General features: G+C 47.7%; 1 long non-coding RNA gene across 1 annotated transcript; it reads right to left on the bottom strand.

The window, feature by feature from the left end:
* Window positions 1-559: 559 nt before the first annotated feature.
* Window positions 560-10,517, bottom strand: LOC116978735. Its single transcript, XR_004413529.1, has 3 exons — window positions 10,389-10,517; window positions 6,337-6,341; window positions 560-576 (listed from the first exon to the last, which is right to left on the bottom strand). It is a non-coding gene; the product is annotated as an uncharacterized LOC116978735 (long non-coding RNA).
* Between the last annotated feature and the right edge of the window lie 12,910 nt (window positions 10,518-23,427).

Below are 23,427 nucleotides of genomic sequence, written 5' to 3' on the forward strand. Positions count from 1 at the left end.
GTTGTGAGTCTGTGGAATTCTCTTCCTCAGAGGGTGGTGGAGGCTGGTTCTCTGGATGCTTTCAAGAGAGAGCGAGATAGGGCTCTTAAAGATAGTGGAGTCAGGGGATATGGGGAGAAGGCAGGAACGGGGTACTGATTGGGGAGGATCAGCCGTGATCACGTTGAGTGGCGGTGCTGGCTCGAAGGGCCGAATGGCCTACTCCTGCACCTATTGTCTATTGTCTATTGACAATTTTCAACGTTTAAGAACAGTTAGACATAGGGTTGCCAACGTTCTCACTCCCAACTAAGGGACAAAAGATCAAAATACGGGACAAATTTCCGACGGCAATTCGCTGACCGACTCGGCCGTGGCTGGGTGAATGATGAGTTGGCCCCGGGTGCTGGACTGCACACAAAGCCCAGCCGGCGGGCCAGCTGAGGAGTTTTGGCCCGGGCCGCACGACGTGGCGCGCAAAGTCCGACACCCCCTCCAATTCATGAACCGATGATCGGCCGTGAGAAGGAGGGGTGGTGGTGGTGGTGTCGGCGGTAAGCGAAGTACCGAAGGTCGGACAGCTGGCCGGGCTGCCGACTGACCGACGGGACCACGGGCGAGGACCTGTTGCTGCACTCCATGGGCTGCACTACATCGGGACGGGGTGAGGTGGGGCCGGATGCGGCGCTCCGACCCGACAGTCCCCTCGACCCGAGTAGTAGCGGTCAAATACGGGACAAGGGCCGTCCGTACGGGACAAAACAATTTAGCCCAATATACGGGATGTCCCGGCTAATACGGGACAGTTGGGAACCCTAGTTAGATAGGTATATGGATTGGACTGGTTTAGAGGGATATTGGTCAAATGCAGGCAGGTGGGACTAGTGTAGCTGGGTCATGTTGGCCGGTGTGGGCAGGGTGGGCCAAAGGCCCTGTTTCCATGCTATATCACTCGCATGCTAATAGGGTAAATAGGGAAAAAGCCTTTAAAGTTTGCTCTTGCATTCAATGCAGTCATTAATTATTATTTATTTTAATTTGTCTCTTTTTAAAAATATTCTGGGATTTGACATCTAAATCGACTCTGGTAACCCGCTGAGTGAAGGACTTCTCACTTCTTAATGTCTCAGCCAAAACAACCCAGAGAGAGAGAGAGAGAGAAACATTTCCCTCACATCCAGTCTGAATTTGGTACATTTAAAAGGGCGGCAAGGTGGTGCAGAGGTAGAGCTGCTGCCTCCCAGTCTCAGAGACGCAGGTTCGATCCCGACTACGGATGCTGTTCGTGTGGAGTTTGTACATCCTCCCCGTGACCGCGTGGGTTTTCTCCGGGTGCTCCGGTTTCCTCTCACGCTCCAAAGACGTGCAAGTTTGTAGGTTAATTGGCTTCGGTACAAATTGTAAATTGTCCCTAGTGTGTAGTTCAGTGTTGGTGTACGGGGTGATCGCTGGTCGGCGCGGACTCTGTGGCCTGATGGGCCTGTTTCCGCGCTGAATCTTGAGACTAAGATTAAAACAATGCTGTTGCCAATTAATGGAGTTGCCCACGGCATTATGCCTCATCAATTTTTTAGAGATACAGCGCGGAAACAGGCCCTTCGGCCCACTGAGTCCGCGCCGACCAGCGATCCCCGCACATCGACACCATCCCACACACACTAGCGACAATTTACACTTGCACCAAGCCAATTAACCTGCAAACCTGCACGTCTTTGGAGTGTGGGAGGAGATCGAAGATCTCGGAGAAAACCCACGCAGAACGGACGAACTCCGTACAGACAGCACCGGTAGTCGGGATCGAACCTGGGTCTCCGGCACTGCAAGCGCTGTAAAGCAGCAACTCTACCGCTGCGCCACCATGACCGCATAAACCAGGTTTATGTTTGGTTAATATGGGAAAATGCTTAGCTACATTTTTCCCTTCCAGGGATCTTGTTCAGTCCCATTATGGATCAACAATACGAACTATCCAATAATTTAAATAAGAGTCCTCTTGTTAAGATATGGATGTGGTTCCAACTTCAGCGGCTGGTTAAAAAGTTATATTGAATTTGTCCAGAGCAGCGTTCATAAACCTCTTTCTCTGATTTCGTTTTGGAAGGACATCATGTTCTTAAAAGATGAAAAAGGATTGTATGGAGCAGCTGAAAAACACTTGTGTCATATGAAATGTTTAAGAAAGAACTGCAGATGCTGGAATAATCGAAGGTAGACAAAAATGCTGGAGAAACTCAGCGGGTGAGGCAGCATCTATGGAGCGAAGGAATAGGTGACGTTTCAGTTCTGAAGCAGGGTCTCGACCTGAAACGTCACCTGTTCCTTCGCTCCAAAGATGCTGCCTGACGCTCTGAGTTTCTCCAGCATTTTTGTCTACCTTTGTGTAATATGAAATGCTGCTTTGAAAAGCTGTTTTTAACCCAGCCATTAGAAGATTAATTAACAGAATGAAGGGTCTCGACCCGAAACGTCGCCTATTTTCTTCGCTCCATAGATGCTGCCGCACCCGCTGAGTTTCTCCAGCATTTTTGTCTAACAGAATCTATAGTTTGATTTGATGTGCTTTATATCAAACATATCCTGGCAGTTGCATATTTATCAATATCATTTTAAATTTATTCTTTTTAATGTCACTGTCATATTGGATAATCAAGGACCAGTCGCACCCTGACCACTCCCTCTTCTCCCCTCTCCCATCGGGCAAAAGATGCAATGTGTAAGGGTCTCGACCCGAAAAGTCACCCATTCCTTCTCTCCAGAGATGCTGCCTGTCCTGCTGAGTTACGCCAGCATTTTGTGTCTATCTTCGGCAAAAGGTGTAGAAGTGTGAAAACGCACACCTTCAGATTCAGAGACAGTTTCTTCCCAGCTGTTATCAGGCAACTGAACCATCCTACCACAACTAGAGAGCAGATCTGAACTACTATCTATCTCATTGGTGACCTTCGGACTATCCTCGATCAGACTTTACTGGCTTTACCTTGCACTAAACGTTATTCCCTTATCATGTATCTGTACACTGTATCTATATAATACCACTAGGTGGCGCTTCAATGGCAGCCTCGCCAACAGTCTGTTTGTTCTTTTCGTCATATTTTTGTTATTTTTAGTGTGTTTTAAAGTTTGTGTTAATGTTCTCTGGTTTGTTTTATGTGGGGCGGTGGGGGTGGGGGGGTGGAGTGGGGGGGGGGGGTCGGGGGAAACTTTTTTTCAATCTCTTACCTTGCCGGAGATGCGATTGTTGTCCGCATCGTATCTCCGGTCGCTCTGCGGCCTAACATCGTGGAGCTGGCGGCCTCGCTCGGGACTGACTTTGGGCCCCACGGCTGGGCCGTGGATTTATCATCGGAGCCTGCGCTCCCTTGCCTGCGATCGATGCTCCAACTGCAGACCTGGGCATCAAGGGCTCGCAGTCTCGGGAGATCGCCTCCAAAACTGCACGATGTTCGACTAGCCCCGACCCGGGGTAGATCGCCCGGCGCGGGGGAGCTGAGATTCCCCCCCGATTCAGGAGCTTGATTGCCCCGACGAGGAGGCCCGCCGCTGGCTACGGGAGCTAAGATCGTCCCGTTAACGGAAGACTCGAGGCCCCCGATCGCTAGAAAACAAAGAAGGGAAGAGATTGAACTTTGTTTCGCCTTCCATCACAGTGAGGAATGTGGAGGAGTCACTGTGGTGGATGTTCATGTGTTTTGTGTGTTCTGTTGCTTTTTATTAGTATGAGCGTACGGCAAATCAAATTCCTCGTAAGTTGCAAAACATACTTGGCTCATAAAGTATGATTATGGGTAAATAACTCGGTTGCAATCACGTATTGTCTTTCCGCTGACTGGATCGCACGCAACAAAAGCTTTTCACTCTACCTCGGCACACGTGACAATAAACTAAACTGAACTGAATGCTCTGACCATTGTTATGTACAATTCACCTCGTCACAGCTAACATTGTTCTTGCAACACGCAGGCATCACATCATACAGTGCACGTTAACACCAATACCAACAATAACTGAATGTTCTGAGGAAAACCACAACCTTTGATATTCATGCATGTATAAAAAACAGCGTGCAAGAATGAGATTATGTAGGAAGGATCTGCACATGCTGGTTTATACTGAAGATAGACACACAACGCTGGAATGTCTCAACGGGTCAGGCAGCATCTCTGGAGAAAAAGACTAGGTCTTTTCATTTCGTGTAGGTAGGAACTGCAGATGCTGGGTTAAATCAAAGATAGTCACAAAATGCTTGAGTAGTAACAGCGGGACAGGCAGCATCTTCGGAGAGAAGGAATGGGTGACGTTTCGGGTCAAGTCCCTTCTTCAGATTCGGAGTCAGAGCTGGGACATACATGTTGGCTGGTGTGGGCAAGTTGGGCTGCTTCCACACTGTATCACTCTGTGACTCTATAACACTTTAGGGCGGTCCGCTTTAGTCTCGGTGGTGCAGTGGTAGAATTGCTGCCTTATGAGCCTGTCCCACTTTCACAACCTAATTCACCACCTCTGCCGAGTTTGCCCTTGACTCATACTCGCAGCATGGTCGTCACGAGGTCGTAGGAGACCGAAGGAGGTCGTGGGTAGGTCGTAGCAGGCCGTGATGTTAGTCGTAGGTACTCGTGGCATCAAGTAGGTCGGGGCGTTTTTCTAGCCCGATGAAAAATATCCACGAGTAAAAAAGGTCTTGAATTAGGTTGTGAAAGTGGCGTGCAGCGCCGGAGACCCGGGTTCGATCCCGACTACGGGTGCTGTCTGTATGGAGTTTGTACGTTCTCCCCGTGACCTGCGTGGGTTTTCTCCAAGATCTTCGATTTCCTCCCACACTCCAAAGACGTGCAGGTTTGTAGGTAAATTGGCTTGGTGTGTGTGCGTAAATTTTCCCCAGTGTGTGTAGGATAGTGTTAGTGTGCGGGCATCGCTGGTCGGTGCGGACTCGGTGGGCCGAAGGGCCTGTTTCCGCGCTGTATCTCTAAACTAAACTGAACTAAATTCTACTGACTCCACATGCCAGTTATCCCTGTGGTAACTTCTCTGACACCTCCTGCTGAAAACCCAAAAGGTCAGAACTCTGGCTTCCTGAGAGTTCCTGACCCTTCTACTTAATGCCCTGGCCAATGAAGGCAAGCACACTGCCCTCTCTTCACCACACTGTGATTTCTTCACCACGAGATTTCTTGGCACAGTTTCCATCTTGTGGAAGCCATGAAGTACCAGCGCTTGCCCGTTCATAGTCATAGAGTGATACAGTGTGGAAACAGGCCCTTCGGCCCAACTTGCCCACACCGGCCAACCTGTCCCAGCTACACTAGTCCCACCTGCCTGTGTTTGGTCCATATCCCTCCAAACCTGCCCTACCCATCTATCTAACTGTTTCTTAAACGTTGGGATAGTCCCATCCTCAACTATATAACCATATAACAATTACAGCACGGAAACAGGCCATCTCGGCCCTTCTAGTCCGTGCCGAACACGTATTCTCCCCTAGTCCCATCCACCTGCACTCAGACCATAACCCTCCATTCCTTTCCCGTCCATATACCTATCCAATTTATTTTTAAATGATAAAATCGAACCTGCCTCCACCACTTCCACTGGAAGCTCATTCCACACCGCTACTACTCTCTGAGTAAAGAAGTTCCCCCTCATGTCACCCCTAAACTTCTGTCCCTTAATTCTCAAGTCATGTCCTCTTGTTTGAATCTTCCCTACTCTCAATGGGAAAAGTTTATCCACGTCAACTCTGTCTATCCCTCTCATCATTTTAAAGACCTCTATCGTCCCCCTGTAACCTTCTGCGCTCCAAAGTCGCCTGTAAAGTGTGACAGGCCCTTAACACTACCTCCTCTGGCAGCTTGTTCCATACACCCACAAAGATACTCCACAGATTCCAATTAAATCTTTTCCCCTTCACCTTAAACCTGTGTCCTCTGGTCCTCGATTCCCCTACCCTGGGCAAGAGACTCTGCGCATTCTGCAGGAATTGTCAGGAAGTCTTGCAGGCATGAGTAACAGGACGATGATTAGCATTTTTCGAGGTCAAAGAAAATCATGAGTGTGGAATTCACACAGGCATCCTGGGAATTGGCAGTTTCCTGTAGAGGGCTCCAAGACGCATATCACTTCTAGAAAGTACGTCTGCAGCAAAGATCTTATAGCGCTATAAGATCTTTGGTCTGCAGTACAGATTGCTTTCGAGATAATTACCCTGCGAATTGCACCACATCATTGACCTCCATTGCCACGTCTGGGTCCTCCTGTGGTTGAGTTCAGTTTAGAGGTTTAGCGCGGAAACAGGCCCTTCAGCCCACCGATTCCGTGCCGACCAGCGATCACCCTGTTCACTCAAGGGCCTGTCCCACTTACGCGACCTTTTCGGCGGCTGCCGGCACCCCATCCATCATAGGTGGCCGAAAATTTTCAACATGTTGAAAAATTCAGCGGCGACCAGAAAGACGCTACGACTCTTTGGAGACTTCTCACGACCATAGGAGACCTCTCACGACCAAGGTCGTTGCCAGGGGTCGCCTGTATGGTCGTGAGAGGCCACCAAAGAGTCGTAGCGTCTTTCTGGTCGCCGTTGAATTGTCAACATGTTGAGAATTTCGGCGGCCTATGACGGGTGCCGGCAGTCGCCTGTAACGGTCGCGTAAGTGGGACAGGCCCTTAACACTATCCTACACACACACTGGGGATAATTTGCAATCTTTACCGAAGCCAATTGACCGACAAACCTGCACTTCTTTGTAGTGCGGGAGGAAATCGGAGCACCCGGAGAAAACCCACCCGGTCACGGGGTGAACGTACAAAGTCCGTACAGACAGCGCCCGTAGTCAGGATCGAACGCAACTCGCTGGTGCTGTAAGGCAGCAACTCTACCGCTGCGCTACCGTGACGCCCCTGTACATATCTGAGATGAGCCCATATATTAAACAAATCGCCATGCAGGGATTTAACGGGAACAGCAGTCATGAGCTGGGGTTTATAAACCAGGCAATTGTGTCTAATGATGTCTGCTACAGTATGTTCCGTGATACAGAAAAAAACTAAATCATTTGTGCGGCACGGTGGCACAGCAGTAGAGTTGCTGCCTTACAGCAAATGCAGCGCCGGAGACCCGGGTTCGATCCCGACTACGGGCGCTGTCTGTACGGAGTTTGTGCATTCTCCCCGTGGCCTGCGTGGGTTTTCTCCGAGATCTTCGGTTTCCTCCCACACTCCAAAGACGTGCAGGTTTGTAGGTTAATTGGCTTGGTAAATGTAAAAATTGTCCCTAGTGGGTGTAGGATAGTGTTAATGTGCGGGGATCACTGGTCGGCGAGGCCTTGGTGGTCCGAAGGGCCTGTTTCCGTTCCGCACTGTATCTCCAAACTAAACTGGACTGTAAATAAACCTGGGTCATAGTTACCCACCAGGAATTCTGGGCTGCCACAATCTCCAGTGTTTATTTAATTTAATTAGTTTTTAAGTTTAGGAATACAGCACTGAAATGTTTACACTTGGAGAGACGGGAATAATACAATACAATACAATACAATTTATTTGTGTCATTTGAACCTCATTGATTTGGTTTCTGCAGTCATACACACAAGAAAAAGAACCAAGACACAACACAATTGACACAAACATCCATCACAGTGAATCCCCTCCTCACTGTGATGGAAGGCAAAGTCTTATCTCTCCCCTGCACTCCTCATTCTCCTCCCGATGTCAGAGTCAAAGCCGGGCGATGGTAAGTGCCCCGCGGTCATTAAAGCTGCGCCGGGTGATGCAAGGCCGCGCTCCGGGTCTTGGTGTTGGAGCCCCCGGCGGGCGCTAACAAGTCCCGCGGCCATTTAAAGCTGCGCCGGGCGATGATGTACGGCCCCGCTCCAGGTAATTATCAACCCCGCAACTCGGGCGGGAGAAGTCGCCGTTGCGGAATCCCCAAAATGTATTTGGCACCTGAAAAAATGTGCCACATTATTGTACTTACTTCTAATAAATAAATTATTTTAAAAAAAAGGAATACAGCATGGAATCAGGTCATTCAGCCCATCGAGCCCATGCAGACAATTAATCCCCCGTTCTATGTTATCCCACTTTCTCATCCACATCCCACACACTAGAGGCAATCTTAAAGGGGCCAATTAACCTACAAACCCGCATGTCTTTGGGGGGAGCTTTCTACTGACTGGTCAGCACCCACCCACAAAGCTTTTCACTGTACCTCGCTACCAGTGACAATAAACTAAACTAAACTAAAACTAAACCTGCACATCTTTGGGATGTGGGAGGAAACTGGAGCACCCGGAGGAAACCCACACGGTCACAGAGAAAACGTGCAAACTCTGCACAGACAGCACCCGAGGTCAGGATCGAACCTGGGTCCCCAGCGCTGTGAAGCAGCAACTCTATCCACTGTGAATATGGATATTGACCGTGGGGGACTTGGCAATGGAAATAAAAGTTTAAAAAAAATAAAGTAATTAATCATTTGGGAAAGAGGAAAATAATTAAAATCAGGATTCATTGCTTTATTTTTAGGATTGGATGTAACTTTCTGCCGTCTAAGATGCAATATACAGCTTGGAGGACACAGCACGGCACGGTGGCGCAGCGGTAGAGTTGCTGCCTCACAGCGCCAGAGACGCGGGTTCGATCCAGACCACGGGTGCTGTCTGTACGGAGTTTGTACGTTCTCCCCGTGACCTGCGCGTGTTTTCACCGGCTGCTCTCGTTTCCTCCCGCACTCCAAAGATGTGCAGGTTTATAGGTTAGGTAAAAATTGTAAATTGTCCCTAGAATGTGTAGGATACTGCTAGTGTACGGAATGGATGTTGGTCTGCGCGGACTCGATGGGCCGATGGGCCTGTTTCCGCGCCCATTCTTTAAAGTTTCTACAGCCTCTAAAGTCTAAAGACAGACTCCTATTTTCAGATGCACGTCTCACACTGTGGTAGTGTGTGTGTGTGTGTGTGTGTGTGTGTGTGTGTGTGTGTGTGTGTGTGTATGTGTGTGTGTGTGTGTGTGTGTGTGTGTGTGTGTGTGTGTGTGGGGGTGTGTGTGTGTGTGTGTGTGTGTGGGGTGTGTGTGTGTGTGTGTGTGTGTGTGTGTGGGGTGTGTGTGTGTGTGTGTGTGTGTGTGTGTGTGTGTGTGTGTGTGTGTGTGTGTGTGTGTGTGTGTGTGTGTGGGGTGTGTGTGTGTGTGTGTGTGTGTGTGTGTGTGTGTGTGTGTGTGTGTGTGTGTGGGGTGTGTGTGTGTGTGTGTGTGTGTGTGTGTGTGTGTGTGTGTGGGTGTGGGTGTGTGTGTGTGTGTATGTGTGTGTGTGTGTGTGTGTGTGTGTGTGTGTGTGTGTGTGTGTGTGGTGTGTGTGTGTGTGTGTGTGTGTGTGGGTGTGTGGGTGTGTGTGTGTGTGTGTGTGTGTGTGTGTGTGTGTGTGTGTGTGTGTGTGTGGGTGTGTGTGTGTGTGTGTGTGTGTGTGTGTGTGTGGGTGTGGGTGTGTGTGTGTGTGGGTGTGTGTGTGTGTGTGTGTGTGTGTGGGTGTGTGTGTGTGTGTGTGTGTGTGTGTGTGTGGGTGTGGGTGTGTGTGGGTGTGTCTGTATGTGTATGTGTGTATGTATTTGTAAGTGTGCGTGTGTATGTATGTGTGTGTATGTGTGTATGCGTGTGTATGTATTTGTATGTGTGTATGCACATGTGTGTGAGCGTGTGCATGAGTGTGTGCGTGTGCATGTGCGTGTGCGTGAGCGTGTGCATGTGTGCTGCTGTTCACCAGTTAGGATGTTACCACATTAGTGTACATTGAGTTTTGTAAAAGAATGGAGTTATTGGATTCAGTTTCGTGATGACCCAGATTTGTTGAGTCAAACCCAAATTTCTGAACAAAACAACCAACCACACATTAACACATTAGCCTCTAACTCAGCGGGAACAACCGCAAAGGTCATCTACAGTTTTGATACATCATAGAGTCACAGAGCCACACAGCGTGGAAACAGGCCCTTTGGCCCAACTTGCCCACACCGGCCAACATGTCCCAGCTACGCTAGTCCCACCTGCCTGCGTTAGGCCCATATCCCTCCAAACCTGTCCTATCCATTTTCCATGTTTAAATGTCTCTTAAGCACTGCGATAGTACCTGCGTCAACTACCCTCTCCGGCAGCTCGTTCTATACATCCACCACCCCATGCATGAAAATGTTACCTCTCAGAATCGTATTAAATCTTCCCCCCCCTCATATCTGAAGAAGGGTTTCGGCCCGAAACGTTGCCTATTTCCTTCTCTCCATAGATGCTGCTGCACCCGCTGAGTTTCCCCAGCATTTTTGTCTACCATATTAAACCTATGTGTCTGGCTCTCCATTGCCCTATGTCCTAGTGTATGTTGTTCATTTTCTTATTGTCAGCTTTACATGTTTGATAAGAATTCTGCCGACCGACGGGGCCACGGGCGAGGAGCTGCTGCTGCTGCACTCCACGAGCTGCACTACATCGGGCCGGGTGAGGTGGGGTCGGACGCCGCGCTCCAACCCGACAATCCCCTCGACCCAAGTAGTAGCGGTCAAACACGGGACAATGGCGATCCCATACGGGACAAACCAATTTAGTCCAATATACGGGATGTCCCGGCTAATACGGGACAGTTGGCAACCCTACCAGAGGCGCTGCCTATCCCGCTGAGTTACTGCAGCTTTTTGTGTCTATCTTTGTGTCGCTGGTTTAGTTGTTGTGTTTCCAAAGGTAGTGCACACTCTGCCGGTGCTGGTTGTGATGTTATAGGATCACTGGAACCACTCAACGAGTTGAATAATTGTATTTCAGCAGCAAACTGCTAGGATAACAAGTCAGGTCGCCCCGACCTAATTTGAGGAAGGACATTCTTGCTATTGAGGGAGTGCAGCGTAGGTTTACGATGTTAATTCCCGGGATGGCGGGACTGTCAAATGTTGAGAGAATGGAGCAGCTGGGCTTGTATACTCTGGAGTTTAGAAGGTATCTCATTGAAACATATAAGATTGTTAAGGGTTTGGACACACTAGAGGCAGGAAACATGTTCCCGATGTTGGGGGAGTCCAGAACCAGGGGCCACAGTTTAAGAATAAGGGGTAAGCCATTTAGAACAGAGACGAGGAAACACTTTTTCACACAGAGAGTTGTGAGTCTGTGGAATTCTCTGCCTCAGAGGGCGGTGGAGGCCGGTTCTCTGGATATTTTCAAAAGAGCTAGATAGGGCTCTTAAAGATAGTGGAGTCAGGGGATATGGGGAGAAGGCAGGAACGGGGCACTGATTGGGGATGATCAGCCATGATCACATTGAATGGCGGTGCTGGCTCGAAGGGCCGAATGGCCTACTCCTGCACCTATTGTCTATCGCCGTGACCCACGTGTATCTTTTATCATCAAACACCAAATGTACAGCTAATCTCTGTGAAACTCCCTTTATTTCCCTACAAATAGATCAGGATTATTTATGTAGGAAGGAACTGTAGGTGTTGGATTACACCGAAGGTAGACACAAAATGCTGGAGTAACTCAGCGGGTCAGGCAGCACCTTTGGAGAAAAGGAATAGGTGATGTTTCGGGTCGTGACCCAGACCCTTCATTAAACACATCTACCAGCTATATTTATCAATCCTAATTGTGTAACGTACCAATTTGTAAAACTGCGCAGCGGCACAGATCACCACTACTGCATGCAAATGTAACTCTAATGCCCCTGTCCCACTTAGGTGATTTTTTAAGCGACTACGGTCGTGAGTCGTCTCCTCAGTCGCCCAAAGAGCCGTAGCGTCTTTCTGGTCGCCGCTGGATTTTCAACACGTTGAAACATTTTCGGAGACAGTCGGCGACAGTGGGTTTGACGCCAATGAGCGAAGCTTGACTTCTCCTGACGTAGGTGTTGTCGTAGTTGTCGCCAGGTTAACGTAGGTTGTCGCTGGTGCTGACTTCGTTTTTTTCGTTGTTAAAGTAATGATTCTATTTCAAATTTTATGTCGTAAGAGGGGGGGGGGTCCAGTCGCCGTTTTTTCCGTGACCTGCTACGTCTATGACAGTCGCCTAAGTGGGACAGGCCCTTATCTGCACCTCACTCTGCCTCGGCAAGGACAGCAGCATAATCAAGGACCAGTCTCACTCCCTCTTCTCCCCTCTCCCATCGGGCAAGAGGTACAGAAGTGTGAAAACGCACACCACCAGATTCAGGGACAGTTTCTTCCCAGCTGTTATCAGGCAACTGAACCATCCCACCACGACCAGAGAGCAGCGAAAGTGCATTCCTGAGGGGTATCTAATTTGATATGGCTGGCAATATAGACGACACAGTGGTGCAGTTGTAGAGTTGCTGCTTCACAGCACCAGAGACCCGGGTTCCATCCTGACTACGGGTGCTGTCTGTACGGAGTTTGTACGTTCTTCCCGTGACCTGCGTGGGTTTTCTCCGGGAAGCTCCGGTTTCCTCCCGCACTCCAAAGACAAAGGTTGACAAAAGTGCTAGAGAAACTCAGCGGGTGAGGTAGCATCTACGGAGCGAAGGAAATAGGCAACGTTTTGGGCCGAGACCCTTCTTTAGACTATCGCTGCTGGCAAATTCATTTCACTGTACCTTGGTTGGTGCATGTGACGAATAAATTTGTCTTTTACTTTGATCGCTGGTCAGCGCGGACTCGGTGGGCCAAAGGGCCTATTTCCGCATACTATCCCTAAACTAAAAAATGAAACTAGACTGCGGTGGAAAAGATCTCAAGTTGATGAAAGGCATAAAATAATACAGGTCAGGGCACTCCTACTAACGTATATATATATACATATACACACACATACATATACATATACACATATATACATATATATATATACATATATAAATATACACATATATACATATACACATATATACATATACACATATACATATATATACACATATATAAATATACACATATATACATATACACATATATACATACATATACATATATATACAGATATTAAACCACGCAGTTTTGACATTCAGGGACGTGTGAAGATGATGTGCAAGAAGGAACTGCGGATGCTGGTTTACACCAACTATAGACACAAAGCACTGGAGTAACTCAGCGGGACAGGCAACATCTCTGGAGAGAAGGAAAGAGTGACGACCTGAAACGTCACCCATTCCTTCTCTCCAGAGATACTGCCCGCCCCGCTGAGTTACTCCAGAGTTTTGTGAAGTTTATATGATGGTAAGAGATAATTTTGAACTTCAGAATGTTTAGAAAAATAAACCGCAGGAAATGATGATCACGCCTGCAGCTTTGATCAGTTTGTTACAAGTTAAAGAGTGACTTTTAGGTGCTTGCTAACAATCAACTCAATTCACATTCGTTTTTGACCTCTTTTCTCCACATTGTACCCTGCCAGTATTCCACATGAGAGTTGTATTGCAAGAAGGTTGCTTGAAGTTGTCAGTAAAACTGATCCCAGGTTACACTGTATAGACATTCTGTAAAGGTGGTGAGATGAGAAAAGTTGAAAGATGTGCAGGCAAGTTTTTTCTTTACACTGAAGGTGGTGGGTGCCTGAAACACGCTGCCAGTGGTGGTGGTGGAGGCAGATACGATAATTATGTTTAATAGGTTTTTAGATAGGAACATGGATATGCCCAGTTGTCTTCAACTTGGTCGGTGGGGAGCGCTGCGAGACGGCTGCCCTGTCAGCAGCGTGTTCGTTACTTTGACGATTTTATTTTTTATTATTAATGGGTGCCAAATGTTTGTTTTAGTATCTCTCTGTGTGTCTTGTGTGAGGGGTGGTGAGGGGGGGGAACCGCTTTTGGTCGCTTCCTCCACTTTTTCCATGTCGCCTCCCTTGCGGCCTAGATGGATTGGAGCGACCTTTCCCAGAGTCGGGCCCGGAGCTTCAGCAGCGGGCGCAGCGTGGACTTTTCATCATGGAGCGGGCCTACTTTTGCCAGGGGGTCGCTAGAAGGGAGTGCTCCGATCGCTGGCCCGCGGACTGTTACATCCTGAAGCCGCGGTCTGCGGAGCTTTGAGCCGCGGGCGCAGCATCCGGAGCCTGGGATCCCTCGCCTGGGATAACCGGAGAAGAGCTGAGACCGCCGGCCCGCGGCCAATAACGTCCTGAAGCAGCGGTCTACGGAGATTCTTGCCGCGGGCGGGGCGTAGACTTACCATCCGGAGCCTGGGATCCCTCGCCGGGGGTCGCCAGAGAAGAGCGACTGCCGGCCTGTGGCCTATAACATCCTGAAGCCGCAGTCTCCGGTAAGAAAGTGCCGATTCGGGACCTCCAAGTCGCGGAGTGTGTTCGACCGTCCTGACGAGAGGGCCTGTACATCCGGCCGTCTGCAGCGGCGACTGCGGAGGGTTTATGGCCCCGATCACTGCTGAACAAGGAGGAGGACTGACTGAACTTCATGCCTTCCGCCATAGTGAAGAATGCTGTGGTGGATGTTTGTGTTAAATATTATTGTGTATTGTGTATTCTTTTTAAGTGTATCGCTGCTGGCAAATTCATTTCACTGCGGGTGTAAGTGACAAATAAAATTGACTATTGGTGGAGTCAGAAACAATAATTATGTTTAATAGGTTTTTAGATAGGAACATGGATATGCAGGGAATGGAGGGATATGGATCACTGCAGGCAGAGGAGATTATTTTTTCTTTCTGTCAAATGTCCGATGAATCAGGTTAAATCCCTGTCAATCCAGCTTCAGGCTTTAAACAAAGCATTAAACATTTCCCTTAACCAATCTACATGTTTCACATTTGTACCTTTCTCATTACAACTTTGGACAGATACAGGAATAAGAAGGAATCCGAGTGCTCTGGGCCAAATGCAAGGAAATGTGAATAGCCCAATATGCCAAAGATAGATACAAAATGCTGGAGTAACTCAGCGGGTCAGGCAGCATCTCTGCAGAACATGGATAGGTGATGTTTCACAGAGTGCTGGAGTAACTCAGCGGGTCAGGCAGCATCTGTGGAGAACATGGATAGGTGACGTTTCAGGACGAGACCTTTCTTCAGACAGTTCCTTCCTACACAGCCCAATATGTCCTTGGTCAGCATGGACAAGGTGGGCCGAAGGGCCTGTTTCCATGCTCTATAAGTAGCTTTATGACTCCAAGTATCATTACTATTTAATACATGTATGGACATGTGAAGGAATTTCATGCTGAGTAATCGCCATGCCAGTTGCCAAACACTTCAACTCCCCCTCCCATTCCCACACTGACCTTTCTGTCCTGGGCCTCCTCCATTGTCAGAGTGAGGCCCAGCGCATATTGGAGGAGCAGCTCCTCATATTTCGCTTGGGCAGCTTACACCCCAGCGGTATGAACATTGACTTCTCTAACTTCGAGTAACCCTTGCTTTCCCTCTCTCTCCATCCCTCCCCAACCCAAGTCGTACCAGCTTCAAAGTCGTCTTGTTGAGTCTCATTGTCTGCAACTCGTTTTCACCTCGCCCACAGCGAACAATGGCCCGTTCCCTTTATCACTGCTACTGTTTTTGCATATCTTTCATTCATTTGTTCTACATCTCTCTACATCACCGTCTATATCTCTCGTTTCCCTCTCCCCTGACTCTCAGTCTGAAGAAGGGTCTCGACCCGAAACGTCACCTATTCCTTTTCTCCAGAGATGCTGCCTGTCCCGCTGAGTTACTCCAGCGTTTTGTGTCTACCTTCAATTGCAAGCTCCACGCAGTCTATTATCTTCCCAGGAGAAGGTCGGAAGCGAGGGAGAACATTAGATTTAAAAATAATGAGGTAATTCAGCAAAAAATCAATGCATGCTTGAAAAATAGATGTGGGGCACTTAAAATTCTTCATGCCATTACTGAAATGGAGGAAATTGAATGGATATTATGGGTATGAATCCTCAGATGAAAAAAACATTAAGCAATAAAAGTGAATTATCAGTTAAACAAAGCGATATGCAACTTGGAACAACCTAATGCGGAAAAAAGCTTTTTTTTAAAAATGATATCAGGATTAGATGATGTCAATTTGGATATTGTATTTGAGGTGAATAGGCATTTGCAACAAGAGATGTGTGTGAAACGTACAGGTAAGGAATGGCTTTAGATGCTGAGAAATATATCCTTCCTCAGGCAATTGTTAAACATAGAAACATAGAATATAGGTGCAGGAGGAGGCCATTCGACTCTTTGAGCCAGCACCGCCATTCACTGTGATCATGGCTGATCGTCCCCAGTCAATAACCCGTGTCTGCCTTATCCCCATATCCCTTGATTCCACTAGCCCCTAGAGCTCTATCTACCTCTCTCTTAAATCCATCCAGTGATTTGGCCTCCACTGCCCTCTGTGGCAGGGAATGCCACAAATTCACAACTCTCTGGGTGAAAACGTTTTTTCTCAACTCAGTCTTAAATGGTCTCCCCTTTATTCTAAGACTGTGTGGCCCCTGGTTCTGGACTCGCCCAACATTTGGAACATTTTTCCTGCATCTATCCTGTCCAGTCTACGTTAAGGTCAGTTAAGGTACGTTAAGTTAAGGTCTACGTTACTGAAGCATGCCGTGAGATTCTCTTGGCTCATTTTACAAAAACTAAGGTACTGTCCCACGGGCATGCGACCTCCATGCGGCAAGCGCGACCTAAAGGGCCGGTCCCATCAGCATGCACCTGCATGCGGCAAGCGCAACCTAACGTGGTCGCTTGAGCCGTACGGCCTCGCGGGCCGGTCCCACTTCGATCGCCGGAGCCGTATGGAGTTGTGCGGAGCTGGTCCCAACATCGCGCGGGGCTCTGATAAACTTACCGTGTTTAAATGCGGCCAGCAGCCGCATTGAGGACGCACGCACCGCCTCGACAGGCATACGCAGTGTCTCGATGCTGTGTCACTCACTCGACCTCCGCGCAGCTCCCACTTCTGGTTTGGTCACGCTTGCCGCATGCCTTACGGCTCAAGCGACAACGTTAAGCCGCGCTTGCCGCATGCAGGCGCAAGCTGGTGGGACCGGCCCTTCAGGTCGCGCTTGCCGCATGCAGGTCGCATGCCCGTGGGACAGGCCCTTAAATATTTGGTTATCAGCTGATAAACCAAATACTTTGATAGCCAAAGAGAGCAGGTAAGATCATCGCTGGCCCCTCTCACCCAGGCCACAATCTCTTTGAATCACTTCCCTCTGGAAGGCGACTCCGGACTATCAAAGCCGCCACAGCCAGGTACAGTGGCTTGCAAAAGTATTCATACCCCTTGAACTTTTCCACATTTTGTCACGTTACAACCACAAACGTAAATGTATTTTATTGGGGTTTTATGTGATAGACCAACACAAAGTGGCGCATAATTGTGAAGTGGAAGGAAAATAATACATGGTTTTCAAATTTTTTTACAAATAAAAAACTGAAAAGTGTGGTGTGCAAAGGTATTCAGCCCCCTTTACTCTGATACCCCTAAATAAAATCCAGTAAATAGAGTCCACTTGTGTAATCTAATCTCAGTATAAATACAGCTGTTCTGTGAAGGACTCAGAGGTTTGTTAGAGAACATTAGTGAACAAACGGCATCATGAAGCCCAAGGAACACACCAGACAGGTCAGGGATAAAGTTGTGGAGAAGTTTAAAGCAGGGTTAGGTTATAAAAAAATATCCCAAGCTTTGAACATCTCACGGAGCACTGTTCAATCCATCATCCGAAAATGGAAAGAGTATGGCACAACTTCAAACCTACCAAGACATGGCCATCTACCTAAACTGACAGGCCGGGCAAGGAGAGCATTGATCAGAGAAGCAGCCAAGAGGCCCATGGTAACTCTGGAGGAGCTGCAGAGATCCACAGCTCAGGTGGGAGAATCTGTCCACAGGACAACTATTAGTCGTGCACTCCACAAATCGGGCCTTTATGGAAGAGTGGCAAGAAGAAAGCCATTGTTGAAAAAAAGCCATAAGAAGTCCCGTTTGCAGTTTGCCACAAGCCATGTGGGGGACACAGCAAACATGTGGAGGAAGGTGCTCTGGTCGGATGAGACCAAAATTGAGGTTTTATGGCCTAAATGCAAAACGCTATGTGTGGCGGAAAACTAACACTGCACATCACCCTGAACACACCATCCCCACTGTGAAACATGGTGGTGGCAGCATCATGCTGTGGGGATGCTTTTCTTCAGCAGGGTCAGGGAAGCTGGTCAGAGTTGATGGGAAGATGGATGGAGCCAAATACAGGGCAATCTTGGAAGAAAACCTGTTAGAGTCTGCAAAAGATTGAGACTGGGGCGGAGGTTCACCTTCCAGCAGGACAACGACCCTAAACATACAGCCAGAGCTACAATGGAATGGTTTAGATCAAAGCATATTCATGTGTTAGAATGGCCCAGTCAGTCCAGACCTAAATCCAATTGAGAATCTCTGGCAAGACTTGAAAATTGCTGTTCACAGACGCTCTCCATCCAATCTGACTGAGCTTGAGCTATTTTGCAAAGGAGAATGGGCAAAAATTTCAGTCTCTAGATGTGCAAAGCTGGCAGAGACATACCCCAAAAGACTTGCAGCTGTAATTGCAGCGAAAGGTGGTTCTACAAAGTATTGACTCAGGGGGCTGAATACTTTTGCACGCCACACTTTTCAGTTTTTTATTTGTAAAAAAATTTGAAAACCGTGAATCATTTTCCTTCCACTTCACAATTATGCACCACTTTGTGTTGGTCTATCTCATAAAATCCCAATAAAATACATTTACGTTTGTGGTTGTAACGTGACAAAATGTGGAAAAGTTCAAGGGGTATGAAAACTTTTGCAAGCCACTGTATAAAAACAGCTTTTTCCCCACGAGTAGTAGCCCTACTCAATAACCAAAAATCTGTATGCACCTTGTGCTCTGATATTGTATTTAATTCTTCACACGTTTAAATGATAATGTATTTTTTTTTAATTATCTACTGTATATCGTGTTGTTACTTGTGGGCGGAGCACCAGGGATAATTCAATGTATGTGTACATACTTGGCTAATAAAATGTATACAATTCATTTCAATATTGTCCGGTGACTAACCCTGAGATCACTGCTCATGTTTGAAATATATACAGTTTGAAGTAACTCAGCGGGACAGGCAGCATCTCTGGAGAGAGAGAGAAAATGAATGAATGAATGACGTTTCAGTTCTCTACCACTCTTTAGGCGTCTCAACCCGAAAAGTCACCAATTCTTTCTCTCCGGAGATGCTGTCTGTCCCGCTGAGTTACTCCAGCATTTTGGGTCTATCTTCAATTTAAACCAGCATCTTTCTTACATACTGTATATAGTTTGAATTTGGGAAGCAAAAGATTTACTTACTTTGCAGATAAAGTTAAGATCAAATTATTAGTGAATTACAAAGTGTGAGATCATTAAAGGATTAAATAAATATCTATCTAACATCTATCAATCTATCTAACATTAATCAATCTAACATTAATCAATCTGTCTATCTATCAATCGTCTATCTATCAATCGTCTATCTATCAATCGTCTATCTATCAATCGTCTATCTATCAATCGTCTATCTATCAATCGTCTATCTATCTATCTATCTATCTATCTATCTATCTATCTATCTATCTATCTATCTATCTATCTATCTATCTATCTATCTATCTATCTATCTATCTATCTATCTATCTATCTATCTATCTCTAAAGCTCTGATCTTGTGCTCTTCCAGTTTACGCGTTTTTTCTATTTGCGCTAAAAATGGTACATGATAGCGCTACGATTTTTTGCCAGCTCACTCGCCATTCTGCTGTGCTGCGAGTGCAATGGGGTGGAAGATTGCAACCTTCACGTGGTCCGCCCCGTTTCGACAAATGCAATCAACTCAACGTGCAAAAACAGAAGATCAAATAGAACAAGTTTTCCAACAACTTTAGGCTGTGCACGCCACACGAAAGAAGAAGAAGCGAGTGCAACAAGTTTCGTTCCGATCGGTGGTCTATTGTAAAAGTTATCGAGCCGCGCGGATCAGTCTCTCTCCTGTCACTCCCCGGGATGGTCCGCCCCTTCCTGCGCCATCGCGTCTTTACTGGGCTCCATCAAGCCTACCCCGCCATTATATTGTGGCTGATCTATTTTTCCCTCTCAACCCCATTCTCCTGCCTTCTCCCTATAACCGCTGACGCAATATGATTATCTCATCATATTGTATAGACTAAAGGTTACAACCTGCCAAATACTTTTGCAAAGAAAACAACAAGAAAAAGGGCGGCACGGTGGCACAGCGGTAGAGTTGCCGCCTTACAGCGCTGACAATGCCCGAGATCCGGGTTCGATCCCAACTACAGGTTCTCTATCTATGGAGTTTGTACGTTCTCTCCGTGACCTGCTTGGGTTTCGCCGAGATCTTCAGTTCTCACCCACACTCTAAAGATGAACAGGTTGGTGGGTTAATTGGCTTGGTATAAATGTAAAAAATGTCCCTTGTGTAGGATAGTGTTAATGTGTGGGGATCGCTGGTCGGCGCAGACTCGGTGGGCAGAAGGGGCTGTTTCCGCGCTGTATCTCTAAACTAAACTACTGAATTCCGCGGTCAATAAATACGCGATTCATGATTGAGGGAAATAACGGGAATATTTATAAAAGTTGACTTGATCAATGAGTTGATAAATTTCTCGGCCATCAGTGAGGGTTTTAGGAACGTGAATCCCATTAGCGTCAATTGAATATTTTGTAGATTCAAGCAATTTAGGTATTAATTGAGAGTTATTAACAATTTACTCAATGGTTTGATTTGTAAGATGCAAATCCCTAGTTAACAGGGATTATATTACAGTTGGGGCCTCATTGACGGACAGAAATCAATACTTTTATAGACCAAGGTACTGATGGGCAGGCAATTGGTCAAACTACAGGAACTATATTCCCTGGTCATGTATCTGTACACTGTTAATGGATCGATTGTAATCATGTAATGTATTTCCGCTGACTGATTAGCACGCAACAAAAGCTTTTCACTGTACCTCGTTACACGTGACAATAAACTACACTGATATGATAAATTAATTGTCCCTCTTTGACGAATTCAAATCATTTCTCGACTCTCTCGTAAGACTTTGGGGGTGAATTTGGTCTCAGGAATAAACCAGAGTGCTAGTGCATCTGCTATCTATGTTTGCACAACCAGGCTAATGTCTGAATTTAGTTTAGATACAGCATGGAAACATGCCCTTCGGCCCACTTAGTCCATGTCAACCATCGATCACCTGTGCACCAATTCTATGTTAGAACCCTTTCGCATACTACACGCACTAGGGAGAATTTACAGAAAGCAATTAACCGAAAAACCGGCACGTCTTTGGAATGTGGGAGGAAACCCACGCTGGTCACAGCAGGGAGAACGTACAAACTCTGTACAGACAGCACCCGTAGTCAGGATTGAGCCCGGGGCTCTGGCGCTGTGAGGCAGCAACTCTACCGCTGAGCCACCGTGCCTCCCATGAATTAGAATGTAATAGCTACAGGGAGAGGTTGGTCAGGCTTGAAAGGACATCAAGTGCTGGAGTAACTCAGCGGGTCAGGCAGCATCTGTGGAGAACATGGATAGGTGACGTTTCACAGAGTGCTGGAGTAACTCAGCGGGTCAGGCAGCATCTGTGGAGAACGTGGATAGGTGACGTTTCACAGAGTGCTGGAGTAACTCAGCGGGTCAGGCAGCATCTGTGGAGAACATGGATAGGTGATGTTCCGGGTTGGGACCCTTCCTCACATGACAAGGAGGCGTGGGCGAGGGATTCATCTATGAAAGCGGGGTAAAACATTTCCCATACGATGTGCGGAAATCGCTTTTAAAACATGCGGGGGTGGGGGTGGGGGAGGACACACAATGAGGCCTAGCATCTAGGACAGGGGTTGGCAACCTACGGCCCAGGGGCCGGATCCGGCCCTTAACCCGAAATCATCTGGCCCGCAGGCGTATTTTTTTTCAATTTGTTTTCATGACCTGGGAACTGCAGGCCCTTTGGCCCACCGTGTCCGCGCCGGCCAGCAATCACCCCGTACACTACCACCATCCGACACCCTAGGGACAATTTACAATTTACCGAATTGCTTTACCTCTACAAAACTGCACGTCTTTGGAGCGTGGGGCAGGCGAGGCGACCTGGGACTGTCTGCAGCGCCCAGATCACATATCATGGGGGGGGGGGGGGGAGAATGTCCTCCACCTCTCAAAACATGGGGGGACGGGGACAGGACAGCCCCCTGTCCCCCCCCAGGATTCCCGCCCATGCACCCATCTCATTAATTCCGTCCCACTCTCATCTCTCCTCCCTCTCTTTCTCACAATCTCTCTCTCCCTCTTTCCCTGCCCCATCTCTATCATCTCGTAAAGCAGCACATTTAATCCTGCAACAATATAAATATCTAACGTGGACATTTATATGGCTACAGGTTCCACAATTCAGCAAATACTTCTCCTGTAAAATCTAATGGCAACTCTATAAAAAGGACCTGGGACCACTATAAAAAGGACATTCACTCTGCAGGTTTATTACTGGCAATCTTTCTTCTTCATGTCTCTCCTTGGCAGATTCCATTTAAAGGGGCATTTATTTTCGGAGGGCAACGTATTTTTGGAACCTTTAGCTATCCAGGGATGTACCTGGAACAATGACTGTGGCAGGTACTTTTAACACCAGCTTGGAACTTTGTGCCGCTAATTACCAAGTGGCTGGAGTCCACTGGGTTGTTACTGCCGGGAGTAGTCATAGCAACCAAACAAGGAGCCCTGAGCCATGGGAGTCATGGCAACACCTCAAACTTTCAAGAATACTTGGAAACAGAGAAGGCACCATTAACCATCGCCACCCCTTTCCACCTTCCGTGGAGACCACTCTCTCTGCAACTCCATGGTTAACGTGTCCCTTCCCACCTAACCCTGCCCCCCCCCCCCCCAGGTACTTCCCCTCCCCCCCCCCAGACATAGCAAGGATAGATGTCCCCTTGGTTCTCACCTTCCACCCCACCAGCCTCAATAGACAATAGGTGCAGGAGCAGGCCATTCGAGCCAGCACCGCCAATGTGATCATGGCTGATCATCCCCCAATCAGTACCCCGTTCCTGCCTTCTCCCCATATCCCCTGACTCCGCTATTTCTAAGAGCCCTATCTAGCTCTCTCTTGAAAGCATCCAGAGCACCTGTCTCCACCAACCTCTGGGGAAGAGAATTCCACAGACTCACCCCTCTCTGTGAGAAAAAGTGTTTCCTCGTCTCCGTTCTAAATGGCTTACTCCTTATTCTTAAACAGTGGCCCCTGGTTCTGGACTCCCCCAACATCGGGAACATGTTTCCTACCTCTAGCGTGTCCAAGCCCCTAACAATCTTATACATTTCAATGAGATTTCCTCTCATCCTTCTAAACTCCAGAGTATACAAGCCCAGCCGCTCCATTCTCTCAGCATATGACAGTCCCGCCATCCCGGGAATTAACCTTGTAACCCTACAATGCACTCCCTCAATAGCAAGAATGTCCTTCCTCAAATTAG

Source organism: Amblyraja radiata, chromosome 11, assembly GCF_010909765.2.
Source record: "Amblyraja radiata isolate CabotCenter1 chromosome 11, sAmbRad1.1.pri, whole genome shotgun sequence".
NCBI classification, from domain to species: domain Eukaryota; kingdom Metazoa; phylum Chordata; class Chondrichthyes; order Rajiformes; family Rajidae; genus Amblyraja; species Amblyraja radiata.